This window comes from Cucurbita maxima, unplaced genomic scaffold (genome assembly GCF_002738345.1).
Source record: "Cucurbita maxima cultivar Rimu unplaced genomic scaffold, Cmax_1.0 Cma_Scf00015, whole genome shotgun sequence".
Classification (NCBI taxonomy): Eukaryota; Viridiplantae; Streptophyta; class Magnoliopsida; order Cucurbitales; family Cucurbitaceae; genus Cucurbita; species Cucurbita maxima.
In genome coordinates this window covers 1122078-1141554 of record NW_019272031.1, presented here as the reverse complement: position 1 = coordinate 1141554, position 19477 = coordinate 1122078, and positions in this window count along the sequence as shown.

Genomic DNA, 19477 nt, shown 5'->3' with positions numbered 1-19477 from the left:
AAAAGCATTTAACCTTCAAAATTATCGTAGATTTAAGTAATCATAAACAGAAAAAGGAGGTTTAACTACTCCCAAGAATTTAAAATTGAAAAACGTTGCTTTGCTGTCCAGACATGGGAACATTGTAACCATTTTTGATACCTTCGAATCACATGTCATGTATATTCCTTCAAAATCGATAAAAAAGTAGGTTAAAGGTAACATCGGTGGAGTCAAATCAAAATAATAGTAAAAATGACGAGAAAGAAGAAGACTCGATCCAAATTGCTATATCAAGCTTGGCAGGTCGTTGTACAACTAATTTGGGAATACTTCCTTCAAGGAGTACTCAATCCCTTTTAGATTCACAACTTGGAGGCTTTTTTGTTCTTTTGGTTTTAGGTTCACGTATGTCTAGGTCCTTCATTGATCTTGCGCAAGAAGCGCTCTAGGTGTCATGTATGTCTAGGTCCTTCATCGATCTTGTGCGAGGAGCACCTCGAGTCATTGTGGGCCATGAAAAAACCCTAAGATAATATTTGTTGGTATGGAGGAGCCCTTTTTGCTATAAACGGTGACCATACTCCATACTTATCTACCTACTGAGTTCAAATTGGTGGATTCTCCCTAATGGTGTCGAGCAACATCTACTTGTTCCTAAAATTATTATACTACTTATCATTAGCCAATTCCAGGCTCGAACACTAACTACCTGCTCATGTACCACATCGAGTTAGAACAGTAAAACTATCTGTCACTATGCCATGTTAGAACTGTAAAACTGCCTGTCACTATGCCCTTTTCGGATAGGACAGTAAACTACCTACTCATGTACCCTCATCGGGTTAGAACAGTAAAACTACCTGTCATGTACCCTCATCGGGTTAGAAAAGTAAAACTACCTGTCTTAGGATTAGTAACTACTTATTACTTTGCCTTTTCAGGCTAGAACAGTAAACTACCTATCCTATGTCACTCAGGCTGGATTAGTAAAAAGACCATGACTCTCCACTAGACACCACCAATATGAACCAATAGTATTCTTTTAATGGCTACTAATATCCTCTTTGGGTGACAACTAAGTCATGTGTAACAAGTAGACCCTAACCTCTTTTGGTTAGTTCATGAACAAGGGTTGCATCCTATCCGTCCTTACAAGGTACCTGGTCAACTCAAGGAGGATATGGAACTCGTGACTAGGTTCTAGGACCAAAATATGTAAAATAGTAACTAATAGTCTATGGAAAGTATAATTAGCACTCTATAGCACATAACAATTGATCTAGCTCATAACTAGGAAATAATGGTCTATCCAACCCTAAATCAATGCATAACAACGAATAAAGGCATACAACATGCTTATCATGCTTATTAAGTGATAATAATCCAACTCAACATACTAGGAAGCATATAAATCCAACTTTCTATTAGAGATCACAAGATCATGCATGTAGAAACTATATGACGGTAAATATAATTAAGTGGTAAACTATTCACATCGTCTAAGTATAATTCTCATGAAACTAGATTAACTAAGCTCCTAAAAATAATACTAAATCATTGCCCTCAATCCAAATCGACTCCCACAAGCATTTTTTTAGAAACTTGCTCCAGACGGCTACTTACTTAATTGTAGACTTCTTAAGCTTGTTTCATGTCTTCGAGGATATTCCATATTTCTCTAAAATTCCTCAATGTAAGTCAAAATAATAAAGCTGATGAAAATAGCCGTTTCAAATTCGTTAAAGAGAAGGTTGAGAAACTCATCGTTGACATGCGTGTCACTTTGTTTTTTTTTTTTTTTTGAAAACATCTATGCATTTGATATAACTTATTTCAAATATGTTAGCGACACAATTTACAAAATAAAGATGACAAAGTACATAAATAAAAAATAAAGCAAAACATAACGTCTCAGAAATCAAGCCACCAATCTATCTCAATCCTCAAAGCCCCGTAGCTCGTGTACACCCCCATCTCGATTGCTCCATCTAGCTTTCATCTGAAAAATTAGAGTAGCATGATTGCATAAAAAAATATTTCGTAAGTAACTTCATTTTTAGTTTTCTTAGTTCGATCTTAAGTTTTATCTTTATTGATTCATCCGTTCATTCATTCCGTGCAATATTTAGAAGTTTGTTCCTAAGTTATAAGTTTTTCTAGGTATCTCCTAATTCTACTTATTCACCCCAGCTCAATTTAGGGAAAAAGGGCAGAAACTATCCAGGTTCTTTTCACCTTGGCCCAATTTGAGTCATTAGTTCCCGGGGTTTAGATCTTTCAGCTCATCTTTCTCACATGGATCATTCTATCTTAGTTAGATTATTCTATTAGTTTATTTCACCGTTATCATCGTCGTCATCGTCGTCATCGTCATAGATACATGTATAGTAGGTTTTCAAGGCAACACTCTAGTGTTGTTTTTCAACTCATAGTTCTCATCACACTGTGTTGGCACTATTCTCAAGAATTTTCTACTAGTAGGCTCCATAATGTAATCATCATAAAAGAGGTTGTGACCCTCAATCTAGCCAACACTCATCTACCTATGTGGTCTCTTACTCTCATCCAACCAGATCATGATTAGGGAGTGGTTGGAGACTCCCTAGCCACATTACAAGGTACTCATAAAGTTTTCATAGGGTTCAGTCATTTTTAGGGTCCAACTATAGTTCTACCGACTTATAAATGTAATCATCCTAAGAAGCTTGTGACCTTTATTGGCCAAGTAGGTTCGCTAAAAGAAAATTAACTGAAAACTCCTAGTAGTCTCCACATAGTACAAATAAATCATAATCAGTCCTAAAATTTTAACCAGACTCTCAACATCTGAGCCTAGTTCACGATTAGAGATTAGTTGGAAAATTCCTAATTGTCCTCGTATAACATCATAACTATCTCATGCATGAACATATAATAAGAGGGATATAGCATTGTAATCTAGACATGGATACATAGTCATATTCTAAGTTTCATTAAATTTTGAGTCGTTTTGTCATTTTCATAAAAATCGAGCATGGTCAGCATGCTTTTACATCAATTAGAATAACTCATTTTAGCCACTAAACTTTTATAACATACTTCTTATAACATGCTTCCATACATGTACAAGCATAGCTTATTAAAAGTTTGAAAATATGAAAGGACAGATAGAAAAAAAATTCATATTTAAAAGAAAACATACATTTTATATACAAAGTAAAGTTTGCATACATTGGACCCAATAAACAAAATAACTTAACATTAAAACAGTTGAAAAACGGTGTGTCTATATCTGACACCTATTTTAGATTTATTCCATCCTCACCCGCTCATTCTTTGTCACCTAAAAAATATAAGAGAATAAGAATGAGTACAAATAATTAATAAGTAGTCTATATATAGGATCTTAATAATGTGCTTAAGGTAGGTTAGGGTAAAAAACTATTTCTTATAACATTCTTGTTCTTATCTTAAAAACTTTGGCCCTTAGGTTTTATTCTTGAGTTCTTGTCATGGTCTAGCCAAGGATCTTGGTCATGGACTCTGAGTTCTTAACCTTAGTTCTGATCTAAACGCCTTAATTTTGAGGTTCTGGGTCATAGGTCTAAGAACTTGGATCTTGATCCTTGTTCATGTTCTTGTCATTGATACTTGATTCTTATCCTTTCAACCCTCCCCTTAATACTCATGATCCCGAAAAATTTATATATGAAAGAAAATCAAGATTTGGATTCGGCATATAACTATTCGCCTAAAAAATCCTCTACGTCTCCTGTGACATGGTCACGTGATCATAAAGTACCATAGAAGGACTTAGGTAGTTTAAAGCTATCGTGGTAAACTTAGACTTGGCATTCTTGAATTCTATCCTTTTTGACATAAACCATGACCGTAGAGTATTACTTTAAGTTCGTGAGATCTTAGGTTTGGGCTCTATGGATTCTTCCTAGAAGAGAATGAGTTATGATATGAGGTTTTTAAGCCTTTTAACATTTCATGCATGGGTATTTTTGGAGCATCATGTCACTATTTTACTTTTTGAAATTCATAGATTCTCACGAGGATATTCTTGATTCATGGCTAGGAAAATGTACACTCTTATGCTAACCAAGGACTTATCTTAGTTTCTTGTATCATGAGATTTAGTTGACTCGGTAGTTATCCCTAATGTGGCCCTTGATCACTTTCTATGAAAAACCAAGAAGGTCGCATGATCAGTGCTAAACATGAATGTGATATCCGATTAGTAAAACATGGCATAGTGCATCTCATCTAGGTGAGAAAAAACATGAGGTCGAAACATGACATACTGCTAGGACAACATGGAGCAGTGCATCCCACAAAAAAAAAAAAGGATACATAGGTCTCGTGATACATGACGTGGTGGGAGACATAGGTCACTTAGGGCATGATTAGAGTATTTTCTAGCATGCATACAGGGGGTAAGGTACTAATGCTCTTGAATTGTTCACAACCTCAGGGTAGTATTCTTTACTTTTAACACACCTTAACTTTATTGTATGCCTAAAGTTCATGATTCTAAAGTAAGCCTTTATATCATCCTCATAAGAATAAGTCAACATAACATCATATATGTCATAATAAAACTTTTTAAGGTTCATGGAAACTTCAAGAATTCCTGTAAGGAGGTCATTAGGGATATTTTCATTTGTTACTACTCGAGTCTTGGTTCATACCCTCAAACATGTTCTTGCATACATTAATTCCTTATAATATTTCACGTCTTCATGTTTTTAAGACTTGGTGATTTCAGGGTTTGTGTTGTGCTCTTTTCTTGGTACTTGTTTTTGGAGTGTTTTCTCTGTAACGACCCTAGATTTCTAGTAACCTAAAGTTGCTACCATCTTCATAACATAACCATTTATGTGTAAATAATCATTTAAAACATCTTTGTAAAACAATGTCATGGACTTATACGTTTAATAAAAGGGCTTTAAAGCAATACAAACAAAATATTAAATAAAGCAAAGTAAATATTAAAAATGACAATGCTCTATACTAACCTAAGGTCTCAGTAAGTGACCCACTATTGGGGTCAAGGAATGCAAACACATGCAACTCATGATTATGGACCTATCATTTAAAATCATCATAGAGGTGGCCTTTACTCCAGATAAATTTGTTGTGTAGTATTTTCCTACACATGACCCACAACAAATTTGGGCTAGCTAGTTGTAGCCGGACGTTTGCACTCATCATAGTCGGGCTAGCTAGTTGTAGGTACAACGAACATCCGAAGGTACAACGAACCCTCGAATATCATGCAAGGCATGATGATCATCATCATCATCATAGTGTACGCGTCCGTACTCATCATCATAAAAGGAAAAGTAACCAGATGTAAATGAACATACAATATGTATGAGTTCCCTATACTTTTCATCTTAAATCATTCATGTGATACAACCCCACACATCCTTCGCATGTTACTCTAGGTAACACGCATGAATAAACTTCCATACATTCATCATTTATAAGATCATAGGGGTTGTGTATCACAAAACTTTTCATCATAATGCAACATGGCATCTCATACATGCACATCATCGTATATGAAATATTATCATAATGCATCATCATTCCAACGTACCTATCATATCATCATAACTGAAGGAATTTAATGGACAATTGCAAGAATTACTAGATAAAGTCTTTATCCGTCCTAGAGTATCTTGGTAGGGTGCACCTGTTGGGTTTTATGTCCTAAAACTCATAGTTTGTAAACAAAAACATATTCTATTTTCAATAAATTTATTATTGTTGTTTATTCAGTAAAGATTGTTATTGAATAAAGTGAACTTTACGATCATTAATCTAAATCTAATAAACTAAGAACACTATGACTATAGTATGATTACTTGAACTATATGTAGAGACATAAGAGTTGATCAAGTTCAAGTATATAGTCAAAATGATCTATAGTATAAGGATAAGACTGAGTACCTTATTTTGGGGACACTATGGATGCGGCCCACTTATGTATATGATATAAACAATGTGATCACTAAATTGATAATATGGAGATATGTGAGTGGGGGCGTCCTATGCAATGAGTATTGCATAAGATCGGACCATGAAGAAAATCACTCTCACTTTATAATGTCGTTTACTGTTAAGACTGATTTTCTTTTCATTCGATGACCTAGGTAACTCGATCTTAATCCTGAGCTAACCATGAACTCCTGTTTATTCGGAATTTTCCTTAGAATTGCATGGGTGAGAGTGGCTCAAGTTCGCCGACTCAATAGGCCTCCCATTTCAGGGGTAAGACTAGGTAAATGGATGGGGACGTGGGGTGCAAGATGGAATTCACTCCTACCCACTTTTAGGGATAGAAGAGAGGTAGTTCCCTTAAGTACTGACTCCTGGTCTTGAACAAGGGGCCCCACCCTCTCATTGGCCTGAGAGGGATTCGATTTACTAGTTGGACCACAAACCAATTGTTCATTAGAGGATCAGTGAGACATAAGAAACAAGAAGTAATTTACTAGTTGGACCACAAACCAATTGTTCATTAGAGGATCAGTGAGACATAAGAAACAAGAAGTAACTTCATAGTTGGACCACAAACCAATTGTTCATTAGAGGATCAGTGAGACATAAGAAACAAGAAGTAACTTCAGGGGTAAAACGGTAAATTGACCAAGCTCTAGTTACGAACAACCTGTGAAGGATCGACTTATTAATCATGGTTATATCAAATGGACAGAAATATATCCATAGTGAGGGGAGTGTAACTACTAGGCTATAGTGGAATGTCCTAGTAGTTAACGAATGTTGGTTAACAAGGTTAATGAGCTTAACCGGTTAATCTTGGATCGTTGGAGCCCATGATCTTGTTGGGTTTTAATGTCCTAAAACTCATAGTTTGTAAACAAAAACATATTATATTTTCAATAAAGTTATTGTTGTTTATTCAGTAAAAATTGTTATTGAATAAAGTGAACTTTACGATCATTAATCTAAATCCAATAAACTAAGAACACTATGACTATAGTATGATTACTTGAACATTATGTGGATACATAAGAGTTGATCAAGTTCAAGTATATAGTCAAAATGATCTATAGTATAAGGATAAGGCTGAATACCTTATTCTGGGGACACTATGGATGCGGCCTAGTTTTGTATATGATATAAACAATGTGATCACTAAAATTGTACATGTGGAGACATGTGTGTGGAGGCGTCCTATGCAATGAGTATTGCATAAGATCGGACCATGAATAAAATCACTCTCACTTTATAATGTCGTTTACTGTTGAGACTGATTTTCTTTTCATTCGATGACCTAGGTAACTCGATCTTAATCCTGAGCTAACCATGAACTTCTGTTTATTCGAAATTTTCCTTAGAATTTCATGGGTGAGAGTGGCTCAAGTTCGCCGACTCAATAGGCCTCCCATTTCAAGGGTAAGACTGGGTAAATGGCTGGGGACGTGGAGTGCAAGATGGAATTCACTCATACCCACTTTTAGGGATAGAAGAGAGGTAGTTCCCTTAAGTACTGACTTCTGGTCTTGAACAAGGGGCCCCACCCTCTCATTGGCCTGAGAGGGATTCAGTTTACTAGTTGGACCACAAACCAATTGTTCATTAGAGGATCAGTGAGACATAAGAAACAAGAAGTAACTTCAGGGGTAAAACGGTAAATTGACCAAGCTCTAGTTACGAACAACCTGTGAAGGATCGACTTACTAATCATGGTTATATCAAATGGACAAAAATATATCCATAGTGAGGGGAGTGTAACTACTAGGCTATAGTGGAATGTCCTAGTAGTTAACGAATGTTGGTTAACAAGGTTAATGAGTTTAACCGGTTAATCTTGGATCGTTGGAGCCCATGATCTTGTTGGGTTTTAATGTCCTAAAACTCATAGTTTGTAAACAAAAACATATTCTATTTTCAATAAAGTTATTGTTGTTTATTCAGTAAAAATTGTTATTGAATAAAGTGAACTTTACGATCATTAATCTAAATCCAATAAACTAAGAACACTATGACTATAGTATGATTACTTGAACATTATGTGGATACATAAGAGTTGATCAAGTTCAAGTATATAGTCAAAATGATCTATAGTATAAGGATAACGCTGAATACCTTATTCTGGGGACACTATGGATGCGGCCTAGTTTTGTATATGATATAAACAATGTGATCACTAAAATTGTACATGTGGAGACATGTGAGTGGAGGCGTCCTATGCAATGAGTATTGCATAAGATCGGACCATGAAGAAAATCACTCTCACTTTATAATGTCGTTTACTGTTGAGACTGATTTTCTTTTCATTCGATGACCTAGGTAACTCGATCTTAATCCTGAGCTAACCATGAACTCCTGTTTATTCGGAATTATCCTTAGATTTGCATGGGTGAGAGTGGCTCAAGTTCGCCGACTCAATAGGCCTCCCATTTCAGGGGTAAGACTGGGTAAATGGCTGGGGACGTGGGGTGCAAGATGGAATTCACTCCTACCCATTTTTAGGGATAGAAGAGAGGTAGTTCCCTTAAGTACTGACTCCAGGTCTTGAACAAGGGGCCCCACCCTCTCATTGGCCTGAGAGGGATTCGGTTTACTAGTTGGACCACAAACCAATTGTTCATTAGAGAATCAGTGAGACATAAGAAACAAGAAGTAACTTCAGGGGTAAAACGGTAAATTGACCCAGCTCTAGTTACGAACAACCTGTGAAGGATCGACTTACTAATCATGGTTATATCAAATGGACAAAAATATATCTATAGTGAGGGGAGTGTAACTACTAGGCTATAGTGGAATGTCCTAGTAGTTAACGAATGTTGGTTAACAAGGTTAATGAGTTTAACCGGTTAATCTTGGATCGTTGGAGCCCATGATCTTGTTGGGTTTTAATGTCCTAAAACTCATAGTTTGTAAACAAAAACATATTCTATTTTCAATAAAGTTATTGTTGTTTATTCAGTAAAGATTGTTATTGAATAAAGTGAACTTTACGATCATTAATCTAAATCCAATAAACTAAGAACACTATGACTATAGTATGATTACTTGAACATTATGTGGATACATAGGAGTTGATCAAGTTCAAGTATATAGTCAAAATGATCTATAGTATAAGGATAACGCTGAATACCTTATTCTAGGGACACTATGGATGCGGCACACTTTTGTATATGATATAAACAATGTGATCACTAAAATTGTACATGTGGAGACATGTGAGTGGAGGCGTCCTATGCAATGAGTATTGCATAAGATCGGACCATGAAGAAAATCACTCTCACTTTATAATGTCGTTTACTGTTGAGACTGATTTTCTTTTCATTCGATGACCTAGGTAACTCGATCTTAATCCTGAGCTAACCATGAACTCCTGTTTATTCGGGATTTTCCTTAGAATTGCATGGGTGAGAGTGGCTCAAGTTCGTCGACTCAATAGGCCTCCCATTTCAGGGGTAAGACTGGGTAAATGGCTGGGGACGTGGAGTGCAAGATGGAATTCACTCCTACCCACTTTTAGGGATAGAAGAGAGGTAGTTCCCTTAAGTACTGACTCCTGGTCTTGAACAAGGGTCCCCACCCTCTCATTGGCCTGAGAGGGATTCGGTTTACTAGTTGGACCACAAACCAATTGTTCATTAGAGGATCAGTGAGACATAAGAAACAAGAAGTAACTTCAGGGGTAAAACGGTAAATTGACCAAGCTCTAGTTACGAACAACCTGTGAAGGATCGACTTACTAATCATGGTTATATCAAATGAACAGAAATATATCCATAGTGAGGGGAGTGTAACTACTAGGCTATAGTGGAATGTCCTAGTAGTTAACGAATGTTGGTTAACAAGGTTAATGAGTTTAACCGGTCAATCTTGGATCGTTGGAGCCCATGATCTTGTTGGGTTTTAATGTCCTAAAACTCATAGTTTGTAAACAAAAACATATTCTATTTTCAATAAAGTTATTGCTGTTTATTCAGTAAAGAATTTTATTGAATAAAGTGAACTTTACGATCATTAATCTAAATCCAATAAACTAAGAATACTATGACTATAGTATGATTACTTGAACATTATGTGGATACATAAGAGTTGATCAAGTTCAAGTATATAGTCAAAATGATCTATAGTATAAGGATAAGGCTGAATACCTTATTCTGGGGACACTATGGATGCGGCCTAGTTTTGTATATGATAGAAACAATGTGATCACTAAAATTGTACATGTGGAGACATGTGAGTGGAGGCGTCCTATGCAATGAGTATTGCATAAGATCGGACCATGTAGAAAATCACTCTCACTTTATAATGTCGTTTACTGTTGAGACTGATTTTCTTTTCATTTGATGACCTAGGTAACTCGATCTTAATCCTGAGCTAACCATGAACTCCATTTTATTCGGAATTTTCCTTAGAATTGCATGGGTGAGAGTGGCTCAAGTTCGCCGACTCAATAGGCCTCCCATTTCAGGAGTAAGACTGGGTAAATGGCTGGGGACGTGGAGTGAAGATGGAATTCACTCCTACCCACTTTTAGGGATAGAAGAGAGGTAGTTCCCTTAAGTACTGACTCCTGGTCTTGAACAAGGGGCCCCACCCTCTCATTGGCCTGAGAGGGATTCGGTTTACTAGTTGGACCACAAACCAATTGTTCATTAGAGGATCAGTGAGACATAAGAAACAAGAAGTAACTTCAGGGGTATAACGGTAAATTGACCTAGCTCTAGTTACGAACAACCTATGAAGTATATCTATAGTTAGGGGAGTGCAACTACTAGGCTATAGTGGAATGTCCTAGTACTTAACAAATGTTGGTTAACTAGGTTAATGAGTTTAACCGGTTAATCTTGGATCGTTGGAGCCCATGATCTGTAGGTCCATTAGGTTCCTCTCCTAGCTCATATCGGACTAAACCATAGAATAGTGTACGAGTGAGTTCGAAGTATTCAAATTCAAATTAGGGAGAATGCGCTACATATATACGATATATTTAACCACATTTTTTTTTTATTTACAAATTAAACAAAAAGAGAGAATCTGAGATATTTAAACAACATCTAATATCTTAATCAAATATGTGTCAGAAATAATTGGGATTGACATTTGAATTAATATTACATATTAATTAAATAGTTTGATTAATCATTTAATATTACTTTAATTTGAAATTAATAATTCAAATTGATTGTTAAATCAAAATGAAGAAAGTCAAAATGTTGACTTCATTTAATGGAAAAATCCATGTTAGTGGAATTTTGAGATGTCAAAATTTGGTTTAACCAAACTTGCATGGTTCAAATAAACCCCACAAATTTGAGTGGAATTTTGAGTGTCAAAATTTGGTTAACTCAAGCATGCATGCTTGCCACATAATCCCAAACATTTGAATGGAATTTTGAGTGTCAAAATTTGGTGATCTCAAATTTGCATGAGCATGCAAACATAACTATAAATAGAGTGATCATAATACATGAAAGGGCTTCTTGTGGGTGAAAAACCTCTCACAAACACTCTTTTCATATATACAAAATCCCTCTCAAGTTTAGTCACTCACCGGATTCCACAATCCCACTCTAAGGTCGAAGGATAGTGGAGAAGATACTAGTGGTGATTCGAAACCGGTTCGTGAGGAAAAAGGAATTTGAATTACAAAAGGTTAGTATTCAAACTCATTAAGTTTTAATACTTATGTACATGCTAGTTATTTACTATAATTGATGTTCTAAAAGTGCCTAAGATTCAAATTGCTTCTCGGCATGTGTTATATTAACACCATCAATTGGTATCAGAGCAAGTTTTAGGCACTTTATTTACATTAATTTGATCATGGTGGGTACCATTTCATGAATGAAATTTTGTGGTTGCTAAAGTGGATGGTTTTGGTTTTGGCATTTTTTTATGCTTCCATTTGATACAATTATTGTAATAAGCCTAATGTGTATGGGCTTTAATGAATAAAGAATGGTATGTAATTTTTATGGAGTCATTAGAGTCCATTTTAGGTTGTAATTGATCGAAAATGGAAGAGATAGCAAGCTGAACCGAAGAAGAAGATGGAAGAGGCAGTTCGAGTGTTTTTTCTGCCTTTGGAGTTCGGTTCAACGTTTTTAAGGGTTGGTTCGCCCAGTTCGTGATCCTCGGGAGCGGTTCAAGTTATTTTTAATTATTAATGTAATAATTTAGTTAATTTCTAATTTTAAAATGCCAAAACCAATCCACTTTAGCGTGTTTAATTAATTATGCATTATGAATGAATGTATTTTTAATTAAATAGAAAATGTATATGCATAATGTATGTCATATAGATTTAAAATCCCACCATAGGCTAAGCATGTTTCATGCATTCCAAGTATGTTATAAGTGTTATAATGTATAGTATGCATGTTTAGGGTTCCATGAGTGATAGATATAAATTGTTATATTATTGCATGGAATGGATGATTATATAATTGTTGTATAAAGCATGTTAGATGCATGATATAGGTTATTTTCAACGTCATAAAACGAGATAGACGTTAAAATCTATAATAAAGATAAGTACATGCTCACTCAGGGTTAAGAACCGAGGATGATCAATTTTAATAGTTAAAATAGGTCGATGACTTACAAAATTGCAGTTACGAGAAAGCTCACCTGACACAATCTTGTCTAAGGCTGGAGGTACTTAAGTTGACGGTTTATGGAACACCTACTACCTAGAGATCGGACCAGTACTTGAGCTTAGTTAGCCCAGTTTTATGAGCATGCTTAAGTGATATATGTTTTAGAAATATCACCTAGACTTAAGTTATATTTAATTAGCCGGAATATAACTAAGTAATAAGTATACCCAACCGTCTAAAATACTTAGTGGGAGGAAAAAAATATATGAGATACATCGTTTTCCTTTTACGCTCTCTGAAAAATTCACACCGTGAGATTCATGCTCAGCCTTGTGTCGTCCTGGGAGCGTCCTCCATTCGGAAGGTATTTGCATGAATCAATAACAAGGTGAATAGAGAAAGTATTTATAGTAAGTGGGAGAAGGAAATATATCAACACCTCCTATGGTCTCCACCTCTAGGTTGCACCGTGAGATTCCCATGTTCCACCTGCATGTTGCCCTAGAGAAACTACCCATTCGGAGGGTCGTAACATGGGAGTCGAAACAACGCAAACTCCAGAAATAGATAGAATTTCTTAGGTCCGTTCCCAACTTTGGCTTTTTCATTCGATAGCATTGTTGGGACCGATCTCTGAGGTCTGAAAATGGTGGATCACACTTACTAAGAATTACTATGAGTTAGTATATTCTTGACCAAAATAGCTATAACTAAAAACACTATAGGAACAAGAGTTATTCTGGGATTAGTGTTTAAAAGTCAAGAATTTCTTGGTTTAGTGAATGAGTGATTGACTGCCCCTCGGTAGCAGTTGCTCTAACTCACTAAAGTATCGTTGCAAATTAATAAGTTTTGGGTACATTATTACATTTGCTAAAACCGATTGGATTAAACAGGATTAAGTAAAATCACTAATAGAATTTTCTTTATATCACAACATGAAAAACTCAATAGTACAATTACTCGCTTTTGAGAAATTAAACGACGACAATTACGCAACTTGGAAATCAAACCTAAACTCAATATTTGTAATTGATGATTTAAGGTTTGTTTTAACTGAGGAATGTCCTCCAAACCCCAGCCCAAATGCAAACCGAACAGTTCGGGATGCGTATGACAGATGGATGAAGGCAAATGACAAAGCCCGAGTGTACATTCTAGCCAGCATATCTGATGTTTTGGCTAAGAAACACGATGTTATGGGTACTGCTAAAGAGATTATGGAATCTCTAAAAGAGATGTTTGGACAACCGTCCTTCTCCCTTAGACATTAAGCCATAAAATACATTTACAACTGTCGTATGAAAGAAGGGACCTCAGTTAGAGAACATGTCCTGGACATTATGGTCCATTTCAATGTGGCAGAAGAAAATGAAGTTGTCATTGATGAGAAGAGTCAAGTCAGTTTTATCATGACGTCTCTTCCGAAGAGCTTCTTCTAGTTCTGCACAAATGTGGTAATGAACAAAATAGAATATAACTTGACTGCTCTTCTCAATGAGCTACAGACTTATCAGTCCCTCTTAACGAACAAGGGACAAACAGAAGAAACAAATGTTGCTATCTCCAAGAAATTACTACGAGGATCGTCCTCGAAAAATAAGTCTGGGCCTTCAACTTCTAAAAGTGTTTTGATGAAGAAGGGTAAAGGGAAAAATAAGATTCCTACTAACCGCAACAACAAGGTTCAAAAAACAGATAAAGGAAAATGTTTCCATTGCAACGAAAACGGGCACTGGAAGAGAAACTGCCCAAAATACTTTGCAGAGAAGAAAGGTGAAAAGACACAACAAGGTAAATATGATTTACTCGTTGTAGAAATATGTTTAGTAGAGTATGACAACTCAACTTGGATACTAGATTCAGGGGCGACTAATCATATTTGTTCTTTTTACCAGGAAACTAGCTCCTAGAGAATGCTTGCGGAAAGCGAGATAACCCTCAGGGTTGGAACAGGAGAGGTTGTCTCAGCAAGATCAGTAGGAAATTTAAAGTTATTTTTTGGAGATAAATTTGTTATATTAAATAATGTACTTTTTGTTCCTGAAATGAAAAGAAATCTAATATCTATTTCTTGTTTATTAGAACAATTGTATAAAGTATCTTTTGAAATCAATGAAGTGTTCATTTGCAAAAGAGGTATTCATATTTGTTTTGCAAAACTAGAAAACAACTTATATATGTTAAAACCGAGCGAAACAAAAGCCATTTTAAATACCGAGATGTTTAAAACAGCTGAAACTCAAAATAAACGACAAAAGATTTCTCCTAATACCTATCTTTGGCACTTAAGACTAGGCCACATTAATCTCAATAGGATTGAGAGATTGATTAAAAGAGGACTTCTAAATGAGTTAGAAGACAACTCTTTACCTACATGTGAGTCTTGTCTTGAGGGAAAAATGACTAAACGATCATTTTTCGAAAAAGGTTATAGAGCCAAAGAAACCTTAGAACTCGTGCATACAGATCTTTGTGGTCCAATGAATATCAAAGCACGAGGAGGGTATGAATATTTCATCAGTTTTATTGATGATTATTTAAGGTATGACTATCTTTACCTAATGCGTCACAAGTTCGAAGCTCTTGAAAAATTCAGAGAGTATAAGATTGAGGTGAGAATCTATTAGGTAAAACTATTAAAACACTTCAATCAGATCGAGGAGAAGAGTACATGGACTTAAGATTTCAGGACTATATGATAGAACATGGAATAAGGTCTCAACTCTCAGCCCCGTGTATGCCTCAACAAAATGGTGTATCAGAAAGGATAAATAGAACTTTGTTAGACATGGTTCGGTCTATGATGAGTTTCGCTCCATTACTCGATCCGTTTTGAGGATATGCAGTGGAGACTACTACATACATTTTGAACATGGTTCCTACTAAGAGTGTTTCAGAAACACCTTATGAGTTATGGAAAGGGCGTAAAGGTAGTTTACGTCACTTCAGAATTTGGGGATGTCCAGCACATGTGTTGTTGCAAAACTCCAAGAAATTAGAACGTCGTTCAAAATTATGTCTATTCGTAGGATACCCCAAAGAGACGCAAGGTGGTTTGTTTTATGACCCTCAAGAAAATAGAGTGTTTGTATCAACAAACGCTGTATTCTTAGAGGAAGACCACGTAAGAAATCATCAACCTCACAGCAAACTAGTATTAAGTGAGATTTCTTAAGAAGTTACTGATAAAACAACAAGAGTTGTTGGTCAAGCTAGTCCTTCAACAAGAGTTGTTGATGGAGCTGACACTTCTGGTCAATCACATCCTTCTCAAGAGTTGAGAATGCCTCGACGTAGTGGGAGGGTTATAACTCAACCCGATTGTTACTTGAGTTTGGCAGAAACTCAAGTCATCATACCTGATGATGGCATTGAGGACCCATTGACCTATAAACAGGCAATGAATGATGAAGATAGAGATCAGTGGATTAAAGCCATGAATTTTGAATGGAATCAATGTACTTTAATTCAGTCTAGGAACTTGTAGATCAACCAGATGGGGTAAAACCTATTGGTTGAAAATGGATCTATAAGAGGAAACGAGACCAAACCGGTAAGGTACAGACCTTTAAAGCTCGACTAGTAGCAAAGGGTTATACCCAAAGAGAGGGGGTGGACTATGAAGAAACCTTCTCTCCTATTGCTATGCTTAAATCGATTAGAAATGATGTGGGATTTCTGACCGACATTAAACATTGGCTATTGACACAATTCCAAATGAAAGATTTGGGAGAGGCTCAGTTTGTTTTTGGAATCCAAATTGTTCGGAATTGCAAGAACAAAACACTAGCATTGTCTCAGGCATCGTACATCGACAAAATGTTGATTCGATATAAGATGCAGGACTCCAAGAAAGGATTATTACCTATTAGGCATGGAGTTTTTTTGTCGAAGGAACAAAGTCCTAAGACACCTCAAGAAGTTGAGGATATGAGACACATTCCCTATGCATCAGCAGTCGGTAATCTGATGTATGCCATGCTATGTTCCCGACCCAACATATGCTATGCTGTGGGAATTGTCAGTAGATATCAATCCAATCCGGGACGTGCTCATTGGACTGCCGTTAAGAATATCCTCAAGTATCTTAGGAGAACAAAGAAATATATGCTAATGTACGGTGCTAAGGATCTGATCCTTACAGGGTACACTGACTCAGATTTTCAGACCGATGTAGATTCGAGGACATCGACATCAAGATCTGTCTTCACTCTGAACGGAGGAGCAATAATATGGAGAAGCATAAAGCAAGGTTGCATTGCTGATTCCACCATGGAGGCTGAGTATGTTGCTGCTTGTGAAGCAGCGAAAGAATCTGTATGGCTTAGGAAGTTCTTAACTGATTTGGAAGTCGTTCCAAATATGCATCTTCCCGTCACTCTTTATTGTAATAACAGTGGAGCAGCTGCAAATTCAAAAGAACTAAGAAGCCATAAGTGAGGAAAACATATTGAGCGCAAATATCATCTCATAAGGGAGATTGTGCAACGAGGAGATGTGATCGTCACACAAATAGCTTCAAAGCACAACATTGCTGATCCATTTACAAAGCCCCTCACGGCTAAAGTGTTTGAAGGGCACCTAGTGAGTCTAGAACTATGAGTTATGTAATCTTGGGCAAGTGGGAGAAAAGGCATGAGTATGTGATGCCCTAGTTTATTGTATTTATGTCTTTCTCTCTACTCAACGTTATAAAACCCCACTAGAATTTTAGTCCAAGTGGGAGTTTGTTGGGTTTTAATATCCTAAAACTCATAGTTTGTAAAAAAAACATATTCTATTTTCAATAAAGTTATTATTGTTGTTTATTCAGTAAAGATTGTTATTGAATAAAGTGAACTTTACGATTATTAATCTAAATCTAATAAACTAAGAACACTCTGGCTATAGTATGATTATTTGAACTATATGTGGATACATAAGAGTTGATCAAGTTCAAGTATATAGTCAAAATGATCTATAGTATAAGGATAACGCTAAATACTTTATTCTGGGGACACTATGGATGCGGCCCACTTTTGTATATGATATAAACAATGTGATCACTAAAATTGTACATGTGGAGACATGTGAGTGGGGGCGTCCTATGCAATGAGTATTGCATAAGATCGGACCATGAAGAAAATCACTCTCACTTTATAATGTCGTTTACTGTTGAGACTGATTTTCTTTTCATTCGATGACCTAGGTAACTCGATCTTAATCCTGAGCTAACCATGAACTCTTGTTTATTCGGAATTTTCCTTAGAATTGCATGGGTGAGAGTGGCTCAAGTTCGCCGACTCAATAGGCCTCCCATTTCAGGGATAAGACTGGGTAAATGGCTGGGGACGTGGGGTGCAAGATGGAATTCACTCCTACCCACTTTTAGGGATAGACGAGAAATAGTTCCCTTAAGTACTGACTCCAGGTCTTGAACAAGGGGCCTCATCCTCTCATTGGCCTGAGAGGGATTCAGTTTACTAGTTGGACCACAAACCAATTGTTCATTAGAGGATCAATGAGACATAAGAAACAAGAAGTAACTTCAGGGGTAAAACGGTAAATTGACCCAGCTCTAGTTACAAACAACTTGTGAAGGATCGACTTACTAATCATGGTTATATCAAATGGACAGAAATATATCTATAGTGAGGGGAGTGCAATTACTAGGCTATAGTGGAATGTCCTAGTAGCTAACGAATGTTGGTTAACAAGGTTAATGAGTTTAACCGGTTAATCATGGATCGTTGGAGCCCATGATCTATAGGTCCATTAGGTTCCTCTGCTAGCTCATATCGGACTAAACCATAGAATAGTGTACGAGTGAGTTCGAAGTGTTCAAATTCAAATTAGGGAGAATGCGCTACATATATACGATATATTTAACCACATTTTTGTTTTATTTACAAATTAAACAAAAAGAGAGAATCTGAGATATTTAAATAACATCTAATTTCTTAATCAAATATGTGTCAGAATTAATTGGGATTGACATTTGAATTAATATTACATATTAATTAAATAGTTTGATTAATCATTTAATATTACTTTAATTTGAAATTAATAATTCAAATTGATTGTTAAATCAAAATGAAGAAAGTCAAAATGTTGACTTCATTTAATGGAAAAATCCATGTTAGTGGAATTTTGAGATATCAAAATTTGGTTTAACCAAACTTGCATGGTTGCCAAATAAACCCCACAAATTTTAGTGGAATTTTGAGTGTCAAAATTTGGTTAATTCAAGCATGCAAGCTTGCCACATAATCCCAAACATTTGAGTGAAATTTTGAGTGTCAAAATTTGGTGATCTCAAATTTGCATGAGCATGCAAACATAACTATAAATAGAGTGATCATAATACATGAAAGGTCTTCTTGTGGGTGAAAAACCTTGAGAAAAACCTCTCCCAAATACTCTCTTCATATATACAAAATCTCTCCCAAGTTTAGTCACTCACCGGATTCCACAATCTCGTTCTAAGGTCGGAGGATAGTGGAGAAGACACTAGTGGTGGTTCGAAACCGGTTCGTGAGGAAAAAGTAATTTGAACTACAAAAGGTTAGTATTCAAACTCATTAAGTTTTAATACTTATGAACATGCTAGTTATTTACTATAATTGATGTTCTAAAAGTGCATAAGATCCAAATTGCTTCCACGTGTGTTATATTAACGCCTTCCACACCAATGTTGTTTGTTAAAAAGAATGATGGTTCAGTGTGCTTGTACATTGATTTTAGGGAGTTGAAGAAGAGGACATTGAAGAACAAGTCTCCCCTTCCACGCATAGAAGATTTATTTGATCAGCTCAGGGAAGCAACAATGTTGACTTGCGACCAGGCTACCATCAAATCAAGTTAAAAAAAAAAAAAAGGAAGATGTGCTGAAGACAACATTCAGAACAAGATATGGCTATGAGTTC